We start from the raw sequence: 25,449 nt of genomic DNA on the forward strand, positions 1-25,449 counted from the left end.
TACTGACACCTCACTAAGGACAGTGATCCACTCACAATACTGACATCACACTCAGGACAGTAATCCACTTGTAGTACCGACGCCTCACTAAGGACAGTGATCCACTCCTAGTACTGACACCTCACTCAGGACAGTGATCCACTCACAATACTGACACCTCACTCAGGACAGTGATCCACTCCCATTACCGACACCTCACTCAGGACAGTGATCCACTCCCAATACTGACACCTCACTCAGGACTGTGAGCAATCCTAGTACCGACTGCTCACTCAGGACAGTGATACACTCCTGGTACTGACACCGCACTCCGGACGGTGATCCACTCCTGTTATTGACATCTCACTCAGGACAATGATCCACTCCTCGCACCAACCCCTCACTCAGGACAGTGTTTCATTCCTAGTACCGACACCTCTTGGGGCGGCACAGTGGCGCTGTGGTTAGCACCGCAGCCTCACAGCTCCAGGGACCCGGGTTCGATTCTGGGTACTGTCTGTGTGGAGTTTGCAAGTTCTCCCTGTGTCTGCGTCGGTTTTCTCCGGGTGCTCCGGTTTCCTCCCACAAGCCAAAAGACTTGCAGGTTGATAGGTAAATTGGCCATTATAAATTGTCACTAGTATAGGTAGGTGGTAGGGAAATATAGGGACAGGTGGGGATGGTTGGTAGGAATATGGGATTAGTGTAGGATTAGTATAAATGGGTGGTTGATGTTCGGCACAGACTCGGTGGGCCGAAGGGCCTGTTTCAGTGCTGTATCTCTAATCTAATCTAATCTCTCTCACGACAGTGATCCAGTCCAAGTACCAACACCTCACACAGGACAGTGATCCACTCCCATTACTGACATCTCACTCTGGACAGTGATCCACTTCTAGTACCGACATCTCATTCACGACAGTGATCCACTCCCAGTACTGACACCTCACTCTGGACAGTGATCCACTCCTAGTTTGGAGACCTCAATCACGACAGTGATCCACTCCGAATCCTGACACCGCACTCCGCACAGTGATCCACTCCTATTATTGACACCTCACTCAGGACAGTGATCCACTCCTAGTACCGATGCCTCACTAGGGACAGTGATCCACCCCGAGTACTGACACCTCACTCAGGACAGTGATCTACTCCTAGTACTGACACCTTTCTCACGACAGTGAACAACTCCCAATACCGACAGCTCACTCTGGACTGTGATGGACTCCTAGTACCGACACCACACTCAGGACAGTAATCCACTTGCAGTACCGACGCCTCACTCAGGACAGTGATCCACTCCCATTACTGACATCTCACTCTGGACAGTGATCCACTTCTAGTACCGGCATCTCATTCACGACAGTGATCCACTCCGAGTACCGACACCTCACTCAGGACAGTGATTGACTCCTGGTACCGACACCTCATTCACGACAGTGATCCACTCCTAGTACCGACTCGTCACTCAGGACAGTGCTCCACTCCCAATACCGACTCTTTACTCAGGACAGTGATGGACTCCTAGTACCGACACCACACTCAGGACAGTAATCCACTTGCAGTACCGACGCCTCACTCAGGACAGTGATCCACTCACAATACTGACCCTTCACTCAGGAAAGTGGTCCACTCCTAGTACCGACACCTCACTCAGGACAGTGATCCAACCCGAGTACTGATACCTCACTCAGGACAGTAATCCACCCCTGAAACCGACTGCTCACTCAGGACAGTGATCCACTCCTAATCCTGAAACCGCACTCCGGACAGTGATCCACTCCTATTATTGACACCTCACTCAGGACAATGATCCACTCCCAGTACCGACACCTCACTCAGGACAGTGATCCACTCCCAGTACTGACACCTCACTCAGGACAGTGATCCACTCCCAGTACTGACACCTCACACAGGACAGTGATCCACTCCCAGTACTGACACCTCACTCTGGACAGTGATCCACTCCTGGTACTGAAACCTCACTTAGGTGAGTGATCCATTTCTCGTACTGACACCTCACTCTGGACAGTGATCCACTCCTAGCACCGACACTTCACTCGGACAGTGACCCACTCCCAATGCCGACTCCTTGCTCAGGACAGTGATCCACTCCCAATACCAACACCTCACTCTGGACAGTGATGGAATCCTAGTATCGACACCACACTCAGGACAGTAATCCACTTGTAGTACCGACGCCTCACGAGGGACAGTGATACACTCCTGGTACTGCCAACAACTCAGGACAGTGGTCCAACCCTAGTACTGACACCTCACTCAGGACAGTAACCCACTCCCAATACCGACTACTTGCTCAGGACAGTGATCCACTCCGAGTACCGACTCCTCACTCAGGACCGTGATCCAGTCCCAATACCGACTCCTCACAGAGGACAGTGATCCACTCCGAGTACCGACTCCTCACTCAGGACAGTAACCCACTCCCAATACCGACTACTTGCTCAGGACAGTGATCCACTCCGAGTACCGACTCCTCACTCAGGACCGTGATCCAGTCCCAATACAGACTCCTTGCTCAGGACAGTGATCCACTCCCAGTACTGACACCTCACTCTCGACAGTGATGGACTCCTAGTGCCGACACCACACTCAGGACAGTGATACACATCTGGTACTGTCGCCTCACTCAGGACAGTAATCCACTCGTAGTGCCGACGCCTCACTCAGGACAGTGATCCACTCACAATACTGCCACCTCACTCAGGACAGTGATCCAACCCGAGTACTGACGCCTCACTCAGGACAGTGAGCCACTCCTGGTACTGAAACTTCACTCAGGACAGTGATCCACTCCTGGTATCGATGCCTCCCTCAGGACAGTGATCCACTCCTAGTACCGACACCCCACTCAGGACAGTGATCCACTCCTAGTACCGACACCGCACTCAGGACAGTGATCCACTCCTAGTACTGAAACCTCACTCAGGACAGTGAGCCACACCTGGTACTGACACCTCACACAGGACAGTGATCCACTCCTAGTACCGACACCTCCCTCAGGACAATGATCCAACCCTAGTACTGACGCCTCACTCAGGACAGTGATCCACTCCTAGTACCGATACCTCACTCAGGACAGTGATCCACTCCTAGTACCGATACCTCACTCAGGACAGTGATCCACTCCCAATACCGACTCCTCACTCAGGACAGTGATCCACTCCTAGTACTGACGCCTCACTCAGGACAGTGATCCACTCCTGGTACCGATACCTCACTCAGGACAGTGATCCACTCCCAATACCGACTCCTCACTCAGGACAGTGATCCACTCCTATTATTGACACCTCACTCAGGACAGTGATCCAACCCTAGTACTGACGCCTCACTCAGGACAGTGATCCACTCCTGGTACCGATACCTCACTCAGGACCGTGATCCACTCCTAGTACCGATACCTCACTCAGGACAGTGATCCACTCCTATTATTGACACCTCACTCAGGACAATGATCCACTCCTAGTACCGACACCTCACTCAGGACAGTGATCCACTCCTAGCACCGACACCTCACTCGGACAGTGACCCAGTCCCAATGCCGACTCCTTGCTCAGGACAGTGATCCACTCCCAATACCGACTCCTCGCTCAGGACACTGATCCACTCCCAATACCGACACCTCACTGAGGACAGTGATCCACTTGTAGTACCGACGCCTCACATAGGACAGTGATCCACTCCCAATACCGACTCCTTGCTCAGGACAGTGATCCACTCCCAGTACTGACACCTCACTCTCGACAGTGATGGACTCCTAGTGCCGACACCACACTCAGGACAGTAATCCACTCGTAGTGCCGAGGCCTCACTCGGGACAGTGATCCACTCCGAGTACCGACACCGCCCTCAGGACAGTGATCAACCCCTGGAACTGACACCTCACTCAGGGCAGTGAGCCACTCCTGGTACCGACACCTCACTCAGGACAGTGATCCACTCCTAGTACCGACACCTCCCTCAGGACAATGATCCAACCCTAGTACTGACACCTCACTCAGGACAGTGATCCACTCCTGGTACTGAAACTTCACTCAGGACAGTGATCCACTCCTGGTATCGATGCCTCCCTCAGGACAGTGATCCACTCCTAGTACTGACACGTCACTCGGGACATTGAGCCACTCCGAGTATCGATGCCTCACTGACGCCAGTGATTCACTCCTAGTACGAACACCTCACTCAGGACAGTGATCCACTCCTAGTACCGACACCTCACAGAGGACAGTGATCCACTTCCAGTACTGACACCACACTCAGGACAGTAATCCACTCGTAGTGCCGACGCCTCACTCGGGACAGTGATACACTCACAATACTGCCACCTCACTCAGGACAGTGATCCACTCACAATACTGACGCCTCACTCAGGACAGTGATCCACTCCGAGTACCGACACCGCCCTCAGGACAGTAATCAACTCCTGGAACTGACACCTCACTCAGGGCAGTGAGCCACTCCTGGTACCGACACCTCACTCAGGACAGTGATCCACTCCTAGTACCGACACCTCCCTCAGGACAATGATCCAACCCTAGTACTGACGCCTCACTCAGGACAGTGATCCACTCTGAGTACCGATACCTCACTCAGGACAGTGATCCACCCCCAGGACCGACTGCTCACTCAGGACAGTGATCCACTCCCAATACCGACTCCCCACTCAGGGCAGTGAGCCACTCCTAGTACCGACACCGCACTCAGGGCAGTGGGCCACTCCTAGTTCCGACACCTCACAAAGGAGAGTGATCCACTCCCATTACTGACACCTCACTCAGGACAGTGATCCACTCCGAGTACTGACACCTCCCTCAGGACAGTGATCCAACCCTAGTACTGACGCCTCACTCAGGACAGTGATCCACTCCCACTACTGACACCTCACTCAGGACAGTGATCCACCCCCAGTACTGACTGCTCACTCAGGACAGTGATCCACTCCTAGTACCGATACCTCACTCAGGACAGTGATACACTCCCAATCCTGACACTGCATTCCAGATAGTGATCCACTCCGATTATTGACACCACACTCAGGGCAATGATCCACTCCTAGTACCAAATCCTCACTGACACCAGTGATCCACTCCCAATACCAACGCCTCACTCAGGACAGTGATCCACTCCGAGTACCGAAACCTCACTCAGGACAGTGATCCACCCCTAGTACCGACTGCTCACTCAGGACAGTGATCCACTCCTAGTACCGACTGCTCATTCAGGACAATGATCCACTCCTAGTACCAAATCCTCACTGACACCAGTGATCCACTCCCAATACCAACACCTCACACAGGACAGTGATCAACTCCCATTGCTGACACCTCACTCTGGACACTGATCCACTGCTAGCACCGACACCTCATTCACTACAGTGATCCACTCCTAGTACAGACACCTCACTCCGGACAGTGATCCACTCCTAGTACCAACACCTCACTCCAGACAGTGATCCACTCCTAGTACCAACACCTCACTCCGGACAGTGATCCACTCCTAGTACAGACACCTCACTCCGGACAGTGATCCACTCCTAGTACAGACACCTCACTCCGGACAGTGATCCACTCCTAGTACAGACACCTCACTCCGGACAGTGATCCGCTCCTAGTACCGACACCTCACTCAGGACAGTGATCCACTCCTAGTACCGACACCCCACTCAGGACAGTGATCCACTCCCAATACCAACACCTCACTCAGGACAATGATCCACTCCTAGTACCGACACCTCACTCAGGACAATGATCCACTCCTAGTACCGACACCCCACTCAGGACAGTGATCCACTCCCAATACCAACACCTCACTCAGGACAATGATCCACTCCCAATACCAACACCTCACTCAGGACAATGATCCACTCCTAGTACCGACACCCCACTCAGGACAGTGATCCACCCCTAGTACAGACTGCTCACTCAGGACAGTGATCCACTCCTAATTCCGACACCTCACACAGGAGAGTGATCCACTCCCATTACTGACACCTCACTCAGGACAGTGATCCACTCCTAGCCGGTACCGATACCTCCCTCAGGACAGTGATCCAACCCTAGTACTGACGCCTCACTCAGGACCGTGATCCACTCCCACTACCGACACCACACTCAGGACAGTAATCCACTTGTAGTACTGACGCCTCACTCAGGACAGTGATCCACTCACAATACTGACGCCTCACTCAGGACAGTGATCCACTCCGAGTACCGACACCGCCCTCAGGACAGTAATCAACTCCTGGAACTGACACCTCACTCAGGACAGTGATCCACTCCTAGTACCGACACCGCACTCAGGGCAGTGAGCCACTCCTGGTACCGACACCTCACTCAGGACAGTGATCCACTCCTAGTACCGACACCTCCCTCAGGACAATGATCCAACCCTAGTACTGACGCCTCACTCAGGACAGTGATCCACTCTGAGTACCGATACCTCACTCAGGACAGTGATCCACTCCTAGTACCGACACCCCACTCAGGACAGTGATCCACTCCCAATACCAACACCTCACTCAGGACAATGATCCACTCCTAGTACCGACACCTCACTCAGGACAGTGATCCACTCCCAATACCAACACCTCACTCAGGACAATGATCCACTCCTAGTACCGACACCCCACTCAGGACAGTGATCCACCCCTAGTACAGACTGCTCACTCAGGACAGTGATCCACTCCTAATTCCGACACCTCACACAGGAGAGTGATCCACTCCCATTACTGACACCTCACTCAGGACAGTGATCCACTCCTAGCCGGTACCGATACCTCCCTCAGGACAGTGATCCAACCCTAGTACTGACGCCTCACTCAGGACCGTGATCCACTCCCACTACCGACACCACACTCAGGACAGTAATCCACTTGTAGTACTGACGCCTCACTCAGGACAGTGATCCACTCACAATACTGACGCCTCACTCAGGACAGTGATCCACTCCGAGTACCGACACCGCCCTCAGGACAGTAATCAACTCCTGGAACTGACACCTCACTCAGGACAGTGATCCACTCCTAGTACCGACACCGCACTCAGGGCAGTGAGCCACTCCTGGTACCGACACCTCACTCAGGACAGTGATCCACTCCTAGTACCGACACCTCCCTCAGGACAATGATCCAACCCTAGTACTGACGCCTCACTCAGGACAGTGATCCACTCTGAGTACCGATACCTCACTCAGGACAGTGATCCACCCCCAGGACCGACTGCTCACTCAGGACTGTGATCCAATCCCAATACCGACTCCTCGCTCAGGACAGTGATCCACTCCCAATACCGACTCCCCACTCAGGGCAGTGAGCCACTCCTAGTACCGACACCGCACTCAGGGCAGTGGGCCACTCCTAGTTCCGACACCTCACAAAGGAGAGTGATCCACTCCCATTACTGACACCTCACTCAGGACAGTGATCCACTCCGAGTACTGACACCTCCCTCAGGACAGTGATCCAACCCTAGTACTGACGCCTCACTCAGGACATTGATCCACTCCCACTACCGACACCTCACTCAGGACAGTGATCCACCCCTAGTACCGACTGCTCACTCAGGACAGTGATCCACTCCTAGTACCGATACCTCACTCAGGACAGTGATACACTCCCAATCCTGACACTGCATTCCAGATAGTGATCCACTCCGATTATTGACACCACACTCAGGGCAATGATCCACTCCTAGTACCAAATCCTCACTGACACCAGTGATCCACTCCCAATACCAACGCCTCACTCAGGACAGTGATCCACTCCGAGTACCGAAACCTCACTCAGGACAGTGATCCACCCCTAGTACCGACTGCTCACTCAGGACAGTGATCCACTCCTAGTACCGACTGCTCATTCAGGACAATGATCCACTCCTAGTACCAAATCCTCACTGACACCAGTGATCCACTCCCAATACCAACACCTCACACAGGACAGTGATCAACTCCCATTGCTGACACCTCACTCTGGACACTGATCCACTGCTAGCACCGACACCTCATTCACTACAGTGAACCACTCCTAGTACAGACACCTCACTCCGGACAGTGATCCACTCCTAGTACCGACACCTCACTCCGGACAGTGATCCACTCCTAGTACAGACACCTCACTCCGGACAGTGATCCACTCCTAGTACAGACACCTCACTCCGGACAGTGATCCACTCCTAGTACCGACACCTCACTCAGGACAGTGATCCACTCCTAGTACCGACACCTCACTCCGGACAGTGATCCACTCCTAGCACAGACACCTCACTCCGGACAGTGATCCACTCCTAGTACAGACACCTCACTCCGGACAGTGATCCACTCCTAGTACCGACACCTCACTCAGGACAGTGATCCACTCCTAGTACCGACACCCCACTCAGGACAGTGATCCACTCCCAATACCAACACCTCACTCAGGACAATGATCCACTCCTAGTACCGACACCCCACTCAGGACAGTGATCCACCCCTAGTACCGACTGCTCACTCAGGACAGTGATCCACTCCTAATTCCGACACCTCACACAGGAGAGTGATCCACTCCCATTACCGATACCTCCCTCAGGACAGTGATCCAACCCTAGTACTGACGCCTCACTCAGGACCGTGATCCACTCCCAATACCGACACCTCACTCTGGACTGTGATGGACTCCTAGTACCGACACCACACTCAGGACAGTAATCCACTTGTAGTACTGACGCCTCACTCAGGACAGTGATACACTCACAATACTCCCACCTCACTCAGGACAGTGATCCACTCACAATACTCCCACCTCACTCAGGACAGTGATCCACTCCTAGTACCGACACCTCACTCTCGACAGTGATGGACTCCTAGTGTCGACCCCACACTCAGGACAGTGATACACTGCTGGTACTAACGCCTCACTCAGGACAGTGATCCACTCACAATACTGCCACCTCACTCAGGACAGTGATCAACTCCTGGAACTGACACCTGACTCAGGACAGTGAGCCACTCCTGGTACTGAAACTTCACTCAGGACAGTGATCCACTCCTGGTATCGATGCCTCCCTCAGGACAGTGATCCACTCCTAGTACTGAAACCTCACTCAGGACAGTGATCCACTCCTAGTACCGATACCTCACTCAGGACAGTGATCCACTCCTCGTACTGACGCCTCACTCAGGACAGTGATCCACTCCTATTACTGACACCTCCCTCAGGACAGTGATCTACTCCTAGTACTGAAACCTCACTCAGGACAGTGATCAACTCCTGGAACTGACACCTCACTCAGGACAGTGAGCCACTCCTGGTACTGAAACTTCACTCAGGACAGTGATCCACTCCTGGTATCGATGCCTCCCTCAGGACAGTGATCCACTCCTAGTACTGAAACCTCACTCAGGACAGTGATCCACTCCTAGTACCGATACCTCACTCAGGACAGTAATCCACTTGTAGTACCGACGCCTCACTAGGGACAGTGATAAACTCCTAGTACTGAAACCTCACTCAGGACAGTGAGCCACTCCTAGTACTGGCGCCTCACTCAGGACAGTGATCTACTCCTAGTACCCACACCTCACTCAGGACATTGATCCACTCCTAGTACTGAAACCTCACTCAGGACAGTGAGCCACTCCTAGTACTGACGCCTCACTCAGGACAGTGATCCACTCCGAGTACCGATACCTCACTCAGGACAGTGATCAACTCCTAGTTCCGACACCTCACACAGGAGAGTGATCCACTCCCATTACTGACACCTCACTCAGGACAGTGATCCACTCCGAGTACCGACACCTCCCTCAGGACAGTGATCCAACCCTAGTACTGACGCCTCACTCAGGACAGTCATCCGCTCCCACTACCGACAACACACTCAGGACAGTGATCCACCCCTAGTACCGACTGCTCACTCAGGACAGTGATCCACTCCTAGTACCGATACCTCACTCAGGACAGTGATACACTCCCAATCCTGACACTGCACTCCAGACAGTGATCCACTCCTATTATTGACACCTCACTCAGGGCAATGATCCACTCCTAGTACCAAATCATCACTGACACCAGTGATCCACTCCCAATACCAACACCTCACTCAGGACAGTGATCCACTCCTAGTACTGACGCCTCACTCAGGACAGTGATCCACTCCGAGCACCGATACCTCACTCAGGACAGTGATCCACCCCTAGTACCGACTGCTCACTCAGGACAGTAATCCACTCCCATTACTGACACCTCACTCCGGACAGTGATCCACTCCTAGTTCAGACACCTCACTCAGGACAGTGATCCACTCCTAGTTCAGACACCTCACTCAGGACAGTGATCCACTCCTAGTTCAGACACCTCACTCAGGACAGTGATCCACTCCTAGTACCAATACCTCACTCAGGACAGTGATACACTCCCAATCCTGACACCGCACTCCAGACAGTGATCCACTCCTATTATTGACTCCTCACTCAGGACAATGATACACTCCTAGTACCAAATACTCGCTGACACCTGTGATCCACTCCCAATACCAACACCTCACTCAGGACAATGATCCACTCCTAGTACAGACACCTCACTTAGGTGAGTGATCCACTTCTAGCACTGACACCTCGCTCTGGACAGTGATCCACTCCTAGTACTGAAACATCACTCAGGACAGTGATCCACTCCTGGCACTGACACCTCACTCAGGACAGTGATCCACTCCTAGTACTGAAACATCACTCAGGACAGTGATCCACACCTAGTACTGAAACATCACTCAGGACAGTGATCCACTCCTGGCACTGAAACATCACTCAGGACAGTGATCCACTCCTGGCACTGACACCTCACTCAGGACAGTGATCCACTCCTAGTACTGAAACATCACTCAGGACAGTGATCCACACCTAGTACTGAAACATCACTCAGGACAGTGATCCACACCTAGTACTGAAACATCACTCAGGACAGTGATCCACTCCTGGCACTGAAACATCACTCAGGACAGTGATCCACTCCTGGCACTGACACCTCACTCAGGACAGTGATCCACTCCTAGTACTGAAACATCACTCAGGACAGTGATCCACTCCTGGCACTGAAACATCACTCAGGACAGTGATCCACACCTAGTACTGAAACATCACTCAGGACAGTGATCCACTCCTGGCACTGAAACATCACTCAGGACAGTGATCCACACCTAGTACTGAAACATCACTCAGGACAGTGATCCACTCCTGGCACTGACACCTCACTCAGGACAGTGATCCACAGCTAGTACTGAAACATCACTCAGGACAGTGATCCACACCTAGTACTGAAACATCACTCAGGACAGTGATCCACTCCTGGCACTGACACCTCACTCAGGACAGTGATCCACACCTAGTACCGATACCTCACTCAGGACAGTGATACACTCCTAGTACCGATACCTCACTCAGGACAGTGATACACTCCTAGCAATGACGCCTCACTCTGGACACTGATCCACTCCTAAAACTGACCCCTCACTCAGGATAGTGATCCACTCCTAGTACCGAATCCTCACTGACGCCACTGATTCACTCCTAGTATGAACACATCACTCAGGACAGTGATCCACTCCTGGCACTGACACCTCACTCAGGACAGTGATCCACTCCTAGTACTGACACATCACTCAGGACAGTGATCCACTCCTGGCACTGACACCTCACTCAGGACAGTGATCCACTCCCAGCACAGACACCTCACTCAGGACAGTGATCCACTCCTGGTACCGAATCCTCACTGACACCAGTGATCCACTCCTAGTAACAACACCTCACTCAGGACAGTAATTCATTCCTAGTACCGACACCTCGCTCACGACAGTGATCCACTCCCAGTACTGACACCTCACTCTGGACAATGATCCACTCCTAGTACCGAGACCTCAATCACGGCCGTGATCGACTCCTAGTAGCGGCACCTCACTCAGGACAGTGATCCAACCCTAGTACTGACGCCTCACTCTGGACAGTGATCCTCTCCTAGTACCAACTCGTCACTCAGGACAGTGATCCACTCCCACTACCGACACCTCACTCAGGACCGTGATCCACTCCCAATACCGACACCTCACTCAGGACCGTGATCCACTCCCACTACCGACACCTCACTCAGGACCGTGATCCACTCCCAATACCGACTCCTTACTCAGGACAGTGATCCACTCCCAATACCGACACCTCACTCAGGACAATGATCCAACCCTAGTACTGACGTTTCACTCAGGACAGTAATCCACTTGTAGTACCGACGCCTCACTAGGGACAGTGATAAACTCCTGGTACTGACGCCTCACTCAGGACAGTGATCTACTCCTAGTACCGACATGTCACTCGGGACATTGAGCCACTCCTAGTACCGATGCCTCACTAAGGACAGTGATACACCCCTGAAACCGACTGCTCACTCAGGACAGTGATCCACTCCTATTATTGACACCTCACTCAGGACAATGATCCACTCCTAGTACCGACACCTCACTCAGGACCGTGATCCAGTCCCAATACCGACTCCTCACATAGGACAGTGATCCACTCCCAATACCGACACCTCACTCTGGACAGTGATGGAATCCTAGTACCGACACCACACTCAGGACAGTAATCCACTTGTAGTACCGACGCCTCACTCAGGACAGTGATCCACTCCTATTATTGACACCTCACTCAGGACAATGATCCACTCCTAGTACCGACACCTCACTCAGGACCGTGATCCAGTCCCAATACCGACACCTCACTCTGGACAGTGATGGAATCCTAGTACCGACACCACACTCAGGACAGTAATCCACTTGTAGTACCGACGCCTCACTAGGGACAGTGATACACTCCTGGTACTGCCAATAACTCAGGACAGTGGTCCAACCCTAGTACTGACACCTCACTCAGGACAGTAACCCACTCCCAATACCGACTCCTTGCTCAGGACCGTGATCCACTCCGAGTACCGACTCCTCACTCAGGACCGTGATCCAGTCCCAATACCGACTCCTCACAGAGGACAGTGATCCACTCCCAATACCGACTCCTCACTCAGGACCGTGATCCAGTCCCAATACCGACTCCTCACAGAGGACAGTGATCCACTCCCAATACCGACTCCTTGCTCAGGACAGTGATCCACTCCCAGTACTGACACCTCACTCAGGACAGTAATCCACTCGTAGTGCCGACACCTCACTCGGGACAGTGATACACTGCTGGTACTAATGCCTCACTCAGGACAGTGATCCACTCACAATACTGCCACCTCACTCAGGACAGTGATCCACTCCGGGTACCGACATCGCCCTCAGGACAGTGATCAACTCCTGGAACTGACACCTCACTCAGGACAGTGATCCACTCCCAATACCGACTCCTCGCCTAGGACAGTGATCCACTCCCAATACCGACACCACACTCAGGACAGTGATCCACTCCCAATACCGACTCCTCGCCTAGGACAGTGATCCACTCCCAATACCGACACCACACTCAGGACAGTAATCCACTTGTAGTACCGACGCCTCACTAGGGACAGTGATACACTCCTGGTACTGACACGTCACTCGGGACATTGAGCCACTCCTAGTACCGATGCCTCACTAAGGACAGTGATACACCCCTGAAACCGACTGCTCACTCAGGACAGTGATCCACTCCTATTATTGACACCTCACTCAGGACAATGATCCACTCCTAGTACCGACACCTCACTCAGGACAGTGAGCCACTCCTGGTACTGAAACTTCACTCAGGACAGTGATCCACTCCTAGTACCCACACCTCACTCAGGACATTGATCCACTCCTAGTACTGAAACCTCACTCAGGACAGTGAGCCACTCCTGGTACTGAATCTTCACTCAGCACAGTGATCCACTCCTAGTACCGACGCCCCACTCAGGACAGTGATCCACTCCTAGTACCCACACCTCACTCAGGACATTGATCCACTCCTAGTACTGAAACCTCACTCAGGACAGTGAGCCACTCCTAGTACTGACACCTCACACAGGAGAGTGATCCACTCCCATTACTGACACCTCACTCAGGACAGTGATCCACTCCTAGTACCGACACCTCACTCAGGACAGTGAGCCACTCCTGGTACTGAAACTTCACTCAGGACAGTGATCCACTCCTAGTACCCACACCTCACTCAGGACATTGATCCACTCCTAGTACTGAAACCTCACTCAGGACAGTGAGCCACTCCTGGTACTGAAACTTCACTCAGGACAGTGATCCACTCCTAGTACCCACACCTCACTCAGGACATTGATCCACTCCTAGTACCGACACCTCACTCAGGACAGTGAGCCACTCCTGGTACTGAAACTTCACTCAGGACAGTGATCCACTCCTAGTACCCACACCTCACTCAGGACATTGATCCACTCCTAGTACTGAAACCTCACTCAGGACAGTGAGCCACTCCTGGTACTGAATCTTCACTCAGCACAGTGATCCACTCCTAGTACCGACGCCCCACTCAGGACAGTGATCCACTCCTAGTACCCACACCTCACTCAGGACATTGATCCACTCCTAGTACTGAAACCTCACTCAGGACAGTGATCCACTCCTGGTACTGAATCTTCACTCAGCACAGTGATCCACTCCTAGTACCGACGCCCCACTCAGGACAGTGATCCACTCCTAGTACCCACACCTCACTCAGGACATTGATCCACTCCTAGTACTGACACCTCACACAGGAGAGTGATCCACTCCCATTACTGACACCTCACTCAGGACAGTGATCCACTCCGAGTACCGATTCCTCACTCAGGACAGTGATCCACTCCTAGTTCCGACACCTCACACAGGAGAGTGATCCACTCCCATTACTGACACCTCACTCAGGACAGTGATCCACTCCGAGTACCGACACCTCCCTCAGGACAGTGATCCAACCCTAGTACTGACGCCTCACTCAGGACAGTGATCCACTCCCAATACCGACACCTCACTCAGGACAGTGATCCACCCCTAGTACCGACTGCTCACTCAGGACAGTGATCCACTCCTAGTACCGATACCTCACTCAGGACAGTGATACACTCCCAATCCTGACACTGCATTCCAGATAGTGATCCACTCCTATTATTGACACCTCACTCAGGGCAATGATCCACTCCTAGTACCAAATCATCACTGACACCAGTGATCCACTCCCAATACCAACACCTCACTCAGGACAGTGATCCACTCCTAGTACCGACGCCTCCCTCAGGACAATGATCCAACCCTAGTACCGACTGCTCACTCAGGACAGTGATCCACTCCCATTACTGACACCTCACTCAGGACAGTGATCCACCCCTAGTACCAATACCTCACTCAGGACAGTGATACACTCCTAATCCTGACACCGCACTCCAGACAGTGATCCACTCCTAGTACAGACACCTCACTCCGGACAGTGATCCACTTCTAGCACTGACACCTCGCTCAGGACAGTGATCCACTCCTAGCAATGACGCCTCACTCTGGACACTGATCCACTCCTAAAACTGACCCCTCACTCAGGATAGTGATCCACTCCTGGCACTGACACCTCACTCAGGACAGTGATCCACTCCTAGTACTGAAACATCACTCAGGACAGTGATCCACTCCTGGCACTGACAGCTCACTCAGGACCGTGATCCACTCCTGGCACTGACACATCACTCAGGACAGTGATCCATTCCTAGCAATGACGCCTCACTCTGGACACTGATCCACTCCTAAAACTGACCCCTCACTCAGGATAGTGATCCACTCCTGGCACTGACACCTCACTCAGGACAGTGATCCACTCCTAGTACTGACACATCACTCAGGACAGTGATCTACTCATAGTACTGACACCTCACACAGAACGTTGACCCACTCCCAATACTGACTCCTTGCTCAGGACAGTGATCCACTCCTAGTACCGACTCCAAACTCAGGACAGTGATCCAACCCTAGTACTGATGCCTCACTGACGCCAGTGATCCACTCCTAGTAACAACACCTCACTCAGGACAGTAATTCATTCCTAGTACCGACACCTCACTCACGACAGTGATCCACTCCCAGTACTGACACCTCACTCTGGACAATGATCCACTCCTAGTACCGAGACCTCAATCACGGCCATGATCGACTCCTAGTAGCGGCACCTCACTCAGGACAGTGATCCAACCCTAGTACTGACGCCTCACTCTGGACAGTGATTGACTCCAAGTATTGACACCTCAGTCTGGACCGTGATCCTCTCCTAGTACCGACTCGTCACTCAGGACAGTGATCCACTCCCACTACCGACACCTCACTCAGGACCGTGATCCACTCCCAATACCGACTCCTCACTCAGGACAGTGAAACATTCGCAATACCGACTCCTTACTCAGGACAGTGATCCACTCCCAATACCGACACCTCACTCTGGACTGTGATGGACTCCTAGTACCGACACCACACTCAGGACAGTAATCCACTTGTAGTACTGACGCCTCACTCAGGACCGTGATCCACTCCCAATACCGACACCACACTCAGGACAGTAATCCACTTGTAGTACCGACGCCTCACTCGGGACAGTGATTCACTCCTGGTACTGACACGTCACTCAGGACAGTGATACACTCCTGGTACCGATGCCTCACTAAGGACAGTGATACACTCCTGGTACTGACACCTCACTCAGGACAGTGATCCACTCCTGGTACCGACACCTCACTCAGGACAGTGATCCACTCCTGGTACCGACACCTCACTCAGGACAGTGAGCCACTCCTAGTACCGATGCCTCACTAAGGACAGTGATCCACCCCTAGTACCGACACCTCACTCAGGACAGTGATCCAAACCTACTACTGACACCTCCGTCAGGACAGTGATCCACTCCTAGTACTGACACCTCACTCAGGACAGTGATCCAAACCTACTACTGACACCTCCGTCAGGACAGTGATCCACTCCTAGTACTGACACCTCACTCAGGACAGTGATCCAAACCTACTACTGACACCTCCGTCAGGACGGTGATCCACTCCTAGTACCGACTCCTCACTGAGGACAGTGATCCACACCCAGTACTGACGCCTCACTCAGGACGGTGATCCACTCCTAGTACTGACATGTCACTCTGGACAGTGATCCACAGCTAGTACCGATGTTGGAGAAAATCCAGATTGTGCCCAATTGTTGAACAAATTCTCCGGACTCAGACGTTGAGAACAAACACTTTATTGCATGATATCATGGGGGAGCACACCTTACCTAAAGGCGGTCCAGTGCTACTCCCAAGAGCTACAAATCGCCGTGGACTTATATAGTATAAAAGAAGCAGAGCTAGCAGTTTCACAATTAAGCATAAACCACAGGACAACCACAAGACCACCTGCAGCTCTGTGCCCTTTGCAAAGTCCGAGATCAGTAGAGCGTTAGTTCGAGCATAACAAGCTCTTGTTCCCTATTTAACGTACACACTCCAGGTACTATATTTGGCCGTTACGTCTGGCTAGGTTGCACAAACATGATAAAAGCGGAAGAGTCAGTAACGAACAGTCTGTGTTCACTTCCCCAAAATCCATCATGAGCTCTGTCCCTTCCTAAGCCAGATAATTGTGGTCAGTTGCTCTGTCTACATTTCCTGATCATTGGTTAGATTAGCTACAAGCTGCGTCCTGTTTTCCTATTTCTACAAAGTTAAGTAATAATTAGCAAAGCTCAGAAAATTCTCCAACAACCGACACCTCACTCAGGGCAGTGATCTACTCCTGGCACTGACACCTCAGTCAGGACAGTGATCCACTCCTAGTACCGACACCTCACTCAGGGCAGTGATCCACTCCTGGCACTGACACCTCAGTCAGGACAGTGATCCACTCCTAGTACCGACACCTCACTCAGGGCAGTGATCCACTCCTGGCACTGACACCTCACTCAGGGCAGTGATCCACTCCTGGCACTGACACCTCACTCAGGACAGTGATCCACTCCTAGTACCGACACCTCACTCAGGACAGTGATCCACTCCTAGTACCGACACCTCACTCAGGACAGTGATCCACTCCGAGTGCCGAGACCGCACTCAGGACAGTGATCCAGTCTTGGCACTGGCACATCACTCAATTCCGTGATCCACTCCCAGCACAAATCCAGTGAACCAGTTCCTACTCTGATATGTCATCCTCATCATTGAACCACTTCGGGTACTGCTATTTGTTACCTCTGAGGATAAGGATTAGGGTCATCTGAGGGGCAGTCAGAATGCTGACCATGATGACCATGGCTCGTTGGAGCAGGACGCTGATCAAAGTGTGTGGAAAGGTGGAGGGAATTATAATGTGATAGTCGTCCAGGTTCAATAATTAGGGAGACAGACAGCATCCTTGGTAAGCAGGATCGAGTGTCCCACATGGTATATTAGTTTCCTGGTGCCGGGGAGAGACATCTCAATCCAGCTTGAAAGAATATTGCATAAGGAGGAGGAGGATCCAGCTGTGGTGATCCATGGAGCAAACAACATAGGATACAGTAGACAGGCATTCGACAACAGCAAAGTACTGTGAAAGCCGGAAATCTTAAACAACAACCGAAAATGATGGAAATACTCAGCAGGTCTGGCAGCATCTGTGGAGAGAGAAACAGAGTTAACGTTTCACATCAGAACTGGCAAATATTAGAAATGTAAAAGGTTATACTCAAGTCAGTTGGGGGTGGGGCAAGAGATAACAAAGGAGAAGCTGTAGATCGGACAAGGTCACAGAATAGCTGACCAGAAGGTCATGGAGCAAAGATATGTTAATGGTGTGTTGAAAGACAAAGCATTAGTACAGAAAGGGTGTTAATGGACTGAAAATTGAACAGCCGCAAGTACAAACATGAAACAAACAGTGGGTAAGCAAACTGAACAACCTAGAATGAAATAAAATAAAATAAACACAAAAGAATATATATTTTAAAAAAGGAAAAAGAAAAAAATAACTAAAAATAAAAGTAAAATGGGGGACCCGTCATGCTCTGAAATTATTGAACTCAATGTTCAGTCCGGCAGGCTGTAGTGTGCCTAATCGGTAAATGAGATGCTGTTCCTCGAGCTAGTGTTGATGTTCACTGGAACACTGCAGCAATCCCAGGACAGAGATGTGAGCATGAGAGCAGGGGGGAGTGTTGAAATGGCAAGCAACCGGAAGCTCGGGGTCCTGCTTGCAGACTGAGCAGAGGTGTTCTGCAAAGCGGCCTCCCAGTCAGCGTTTGGTCTCCCCAATGTAGAGGAGACCACATTGTGAGCAGCGAATACAGTATACTACATTGAAAGAAGTACAAGTAAATCGCTGCTTTACCTGAAAGGAGTGCTTGGGGCCTGGGATAGTGAGGAGAGAGGAGATAAATGGGCAGGTATTACACTTCCTGCGATTGCAGGGGAAGGTGATGAGGTGGTGGGGGTAATGGAGAGTGGACCAGGGTGTCGCGGAGGGAACGATCCCTTCGGAATGCTGACAGGGGAAGGGAAGGGAATATGCATTTGGTAGTGGCATCACGCTGGAGTTGGCGGAAATGGCGGAGGATGATCCTTTGGATATGGAGGCTGATGGGTGGGAAATGAGGACAAGGGGATCCCTGTCACGCTTCTGGGAAGGAGGGGAAGGGGTGAGGGTAGAGGTGCGGGAAATGGGCTGGACACGGTTGAGGGCCCTGTCAATCACAGTGGGGGGGAATCCTCGGTTGAGGCAAAAGGAAGACATATCAGAAGCACTGTCATGGAAGGTGGCATCATCAGAGCAGATGCGTCGGAGACGGAGAAACTGGGAGAATGGAATGGAGTCCTTACAGGAGGTAGGGTGTGAAGAAGTGTAGTCGAGTTAGTTGTGGGAGTCGGTGGGTTTATAATGAGTATTAGTGGACAGCCTATCCCCAGAGATGGAGACAGAGAAGTCGAGGAAGGGAAGGGAAGTGTCAGAGATGGACCATATAAAGGTGAGAGAAGGGTGGAAATTAGAAGCAAAGTTGATAAAGTTTTCCAGTTCGGGGCGGGAGCAGGAAACAGCACCGATATAGTCATCAATGTACCGGAAAAAGAGTTGGGGGAGGGGGCCTAAGTAGAACTGGAACAAAGAATGTTCGACATATCCCACAAAAAGACAGGCATAACTAGGACCCATGCGGGTACCCATAGTGACACCTTTTACTTGAAGGAAGTGAGTGGAGTTGAAGGAGAAGTTGTTCAATGTGAGAACAGGTTCAGCCAGGCGGAGGAGGGTGATGGTGGATGGGGACTGTTCAAGGAAGAAGGAGGGTGATGGTGGATGGGGCCTCTGTTCAAGGAAGAAGCGGAGAGCCCTCAAACCGTCCTGGTGGGGGATGGAGGTGTAGAGAGATTGGACGTCCATAGTGAAGAGGAGGCGGTTGGGACCAGGAAACTGGAAATTGTCAAAATGACCTAGGGCATCAGAAGAGTCACAGATGTAGGTGGGAAGAGACTGGACCAGCGGAGAAAAGATGGAGTCAAGATAGGAAGAAATAAGTTCAGTGTGGCAGGAGCAGGCAGACACAATGGGTCTGCCGGGACAGTCCTGTTTGTGGATTTTGGGAAGGAGGTAGAAGCGGGCGGTCTGGGTTTGTGGGACTATGAGGTTGGAAGCTGTTGAGGGAAGATCTCCAGAGGAGATGAGGTCAGTGACTGTCCTGTGGACAGTAGCTTGATGTTTGGTGGTGGGGTCATGGTCCAGAGGGAGGTTGGAAGAAGTGTCTGAGAGTTGGCGTTGAGCCTCTGCAAAGTAGAGGTCGGTACACCATACAACAACAGCACCACCCTTGTCTGCAGGTTTGATGATAATGTCGGGGTTAGACCTGAGAGAACGGAGTGCCTCAAGTTCAGAGAACAGGTTAGAGTGAGTGAGGGAGGCAGAGACATTGAGATGACCAATGTCTCGCCGATAGTTTTCAATGAAAAGATCAAGAGCGGGTAAGAGGCCAGGAGGAGGAGTCCAGGTAGAGGGAGAATGCTGGAGGTGGATGAATGGATCTACTGATCGGGGGAAGGACTCCTGGTCAAAGAAGTGAGCCCGGAGGCGGAGGCGATGGAAGAAGAGCTCAACGTCATGCTGAACACGAAATTCATTGAGGTGGGGGTGTAAGGGGATACCTTTGCTGAGTACAGAACCCTGAGTACAGGGATCCCCTTGTCTTCACTTTCCACCCCATTAGCCTCCATATCCAAAGGATCATCCTCCGCCATTTCCGCCACCTCCAGCGTGATGTCACTACCAAACGCATCTTCCCCTTCCTTCCCCTGTCAGCGCTCCGAAGGGATCGTTCCCTCCGTGACACCCTGGTCCACTCCTCCATTACCCCCACCACCTCGTCCCCGTCCCATGGCACCTTCCCCTGCAATCGCAGGAGGTGTTAAACCTGCCCATTTACCTCCTCTCTCCTCACTATCAGAGGCCCCAAACACTCCCTTCAGGTAAAGCAGCGATTTACTTGTACTTCTTTCAATGTAGTATACTGTATTCGTTGCTCACAATGTGGTCTCCTCTATATTGGGGAGACCAAGCGCAGACTGGGTGACCGCTTTGCGGAACACCTCCGCTCAGTCCGCAAGCAGGACCCTGAGCTTCCGGTTGCTTGCCATTTCAACACTGCCCCCTGCTCTCATTCTCACATCTCTGTCCTGGGATTGCTGCAGTGTTCCAGTGAACATCAGCGCAAGCTCGAGGAACAGCATCTCATTTACCGATTAGGCACACGACAGCCTGCCGGACTGAACGTTGAGTTCAATAATTTCAGAGCATGACGGGTCCCCCATTTTACTTTTACTCTTAGTTATTTTTTTCTTTTTCCTTTTTAAAAATATATATTCTTTTGTGTTTATTTTATTTTATTTCATTTTAGTTTGTTCAGTTTGCTTACTCACTTTTTTTTTTATGTTTGTACTTGCGGCTGTTCAATTTTCAGTCCGTTAACACCCTTTCTGTACTAATCCTTTGTCTTTCAAAACACCATTAACATATCTTTGCTCCATGACCTTCTGGTCAGCTATTCTGACCTTGTCCTATCTACACCTTCTCCTTTGTTATCTCTTGCCCCACCCCCACTTTACTTGCTTATAAACTTTTACATTTCTAATATTTGCCAGTTCTGACGAAGGGTCACTGACCTGAAACGTTAACTCTGCTTCTCTCTCCACAGATGCTGCCAGACCTGCTGAGTATTTCCAGCATTTGTTGTTTTTATTTCAGATTTCCAGCATCAGCAGTATTTTGCTTTTGAAATACTCAGCAGGTCTGGCAGCATCTCTGGAGAAAGAAACAGAGTTAACGTTTCAGGTCAGTGATCTACACCTGTCTCTCTCTCTCTCTCTCCAATCTCCCCTTCTCACCCCAGACACTTTCCTCCTCCCCAGTCTCTTTTCCCCCCAACTCTCTCTCTCTCTCCCTGTCTCTCTCATTCCCCGTGTGTCTCTCCCCATCTGTAAACCTCTCTGTTTCACTCTCTCCCCCCAATCTCTTTCTCCCCTTTCGTCTCTCTCTCTCTCTGTCTCCAGTCTATCTCTGCCCAGTCTATCTCTCTCCCCAATGTCTCTCTCCCACCTAGTCATTCTCTCTCTCACTCCCTCAGTCTCTGTCTCTCCTCCCAGTTTCTATCTATCCCCAGTTTCTCTCTCTCTCACCGCACACTCTCTCTCTCTCCCCACAATGTCTTTCTACCCCCAGTTTCTCTCTCCCCAGTCTCTCGCCTATTTTCTTTCTCCTCAGGCTGTCTCTCTCTCTCTCCGCTTGCTTGGTCTCTCACTCCGAGTCTCTCTCTCTCTCCCAGTCTCTCTCTTTCTTCCCCCAATCTCTCTCTATCTCTCTCTCCCAAGCCTTACTCTCTCCTCACTCTCCCACTCTCTGCCTCAGTCTTTCCCTCCCTGTGTCCCCCCAGTTTCTCTCCCCCAGAATCTGTCTCTTCCCTAATTTCTCTCTCTCACTCTGCCCTCCAGTCCCTTCCTCTCTTTCCATTCTCTCTCTGTCTCCAGTCTATCTCTCCCTCCAGTCTCTCTCTTTCCCCCCAGTCTTTCTCTCTCCTCAGGCTTTCCCCTGCCCCAGTCTTTCTTATCCCCAGGCTCTATCTCCGCCAGTCTCCAGTCTCTCGCTCCTGCAGACTCGCTCCCCCAGTCGCTCTTTTTCCCCTGCACTCTGTCTGTCCCCATACTCTCACCCAAACTCATTCTCTCCCCACCTCTCCTTCCCACCATCTCTCTCTACCCCAACAGTTTCTTTCTCTCCCCATCACTCTCTCTATAACCCCAGACTTGTTCTCTCACTCTATCTTGCCAACCAGTCTCTCTATTCTCCCACTCAATCTCTCCTTCACCCCCAGTCTCTCTCTCCCCCAGTCTCTCTCTCTGTTCCTCTCTGACACCCCAGTCTCTCTCCCCAACTCTCTCACTCTCCCCATACTTCCTCACTCTCTCATCCACCTCTCTCTCACTCTGTCTCCTATCTGTTCCTCTCTTTCTCCCAGTCTCTCTTGTAATATTACTTGTCCCTTGGTGTGTGATCTGTTGTTAAGATCTGTTCACAGGAATACAAGTAATATCCAACATAAACTTGTGGTTTTATTATAACAGAACTGGAACATATATACACAAATAGTTACTGCAGGAATTAGACTTGAACCTGTCTGGCTATGTTGGGCTCTAGGTACAACTAACTGGTCATATGTGATTCAACATCACTTCCTCTGACATCACTTGCCATCCTTAAGGTGGTCCGGTCTTAAGATCATCCCACAACATCCCCCTTTTATCCAAAGAAAACAACATATGTACAATAAGCAATGATGTGGTTCGGACAAATTATACACGATTAAACAAAACATTATTTACAAATAAGCAAATTTATCACTCTCTAAAAAGTAGTGGAGGTTTGCTTATTTCTCCAGATTTGGTAGTCGTGAATCTCTTCCCTTGTTTGGAAAGCTCAGAAAAATGATGACTGGCAACACAGCCAATCACTGGCAATCCCTCTGGCCTCCGAGTACTTGTCGCAATGAACTGAAGTCTGAGGAGAGACACCCGATCATATCACCTCTTCATGCCAGCCTTTGTGTCATCCTTTACATGGACAAGGCAGATACACTTGACTGAATATGTTCTGCCATCTTTGATGCGTAGCTGATTTCATGTAATTTGTAGATTTTGGCATACTGGAAGTCTTGTGACAGCTGGACCAGTTGTGTCTACATTTGGAACTCCCATAGCTGCACTGCAGAATAATCGTTCCAATGTACTTGATTGGAGAATCATTGTAGGCAGTCAGCATAGCTGTAGTGAGTTGTACCAAAGATTCCCATTTCTTTAAGTACATGTCCTTCAGTATATGGAGGGGTAGAATGTTTGCACTTGCTCCGGTGCTAATTTTCCCTCTGAGCTTATGCTTGCCACTCTTCTGTGGACATATAATCCTGATCATGGTGAATTCCTCAGATTGCTCAATAGCATTAACATATTGATCCAAATTGACTATGTGAAATACTTGCTCGCTGTTCACTCTTCATCAGTGTCCTCCTGGCAATCTGTCTCTCTGCTAACCTGATGTACCTGCTTGGGCATCTATGGTGTGTTGGCATACCATTTGTTGCGCCTGCCATTCTTTGTTGCAGACATTGTCTCTGCAAATGATAAGTCACCATTCCTGTGAGCAGTATAGAACCATAAAAAAAATTATGGCACAGAAGGAGGCCATTCAGCCCATCGTGTCTGTGCCAGCTGAAAAACTAGCCGCCCAATCTAATCCCACCTTCCAGCACCTGATCCATAGCCTCGCAGGTTACAGCACTTCAGGTGCATGTCCAGGTACCTTTTAAAAGAATTGAGGGTTTTTGCCTCCACCTCCATCCCTGGCAGTGAATTCCAGACACCCACCACCCTTTGGGTGAAAATGTTTTTCCTCATGTCCACTCTAATCCTTCTACCAATCACCTTAAATCTGCATCGCCTGGTAATTGACCTCTCCACTAGGGGAAACAGGTCTACTCTATCTTGGCCCCTCATAATTTTGTACACCTCAGTTAAGTCACCCATCAGCCTCCTCTGTTCTAAGGAAAACAACCTAAACCTATCCAATCTTTCCTCATAGCTGCAATTGTCAAGCCCTGACAACATTCTTGTAAGTCTCCTCTGTACTCTCTCCAGAGCAATTATATCTTTCATGTAATGTAGTTGTTGGAGAAAATCCAGATTGTGCCCAATTGTTGTACAAATTCTCCAGACTCAGACGTTGAGAACAAACACTTTATTGCATGATATCATGGGGGAGCACACCTTACCTAAAGGCGGTCCAGTGCTACTCCCAAGAGCTACAAATCGCCGTGGACTTATATTGTATAAAAGAAGCAGAGCTAGCAGTTTCACAATTAAGCATAAACCACAGGACAACCACAAGACTGCCTACAGCTCTGTGCCCTTTGCAAAGTCCGAGGTCAGTAGAGCGTTAGTTCG

This window comes from Heterodontus francisci, chromosome 7, assembly GCF_036365525.1.
Source record: "Heterodontus francisci isolate sHetFra1 chromosome 7, sHetFra1.hap1, whole genome shotgun sequence".
Lineage (NCBI taxonomy): Eukaryota > Metazoa > Chordata > Chondrichthyes > Heterodontiformes > Heterodontidae > Heterodontus > Heterodontus francisci.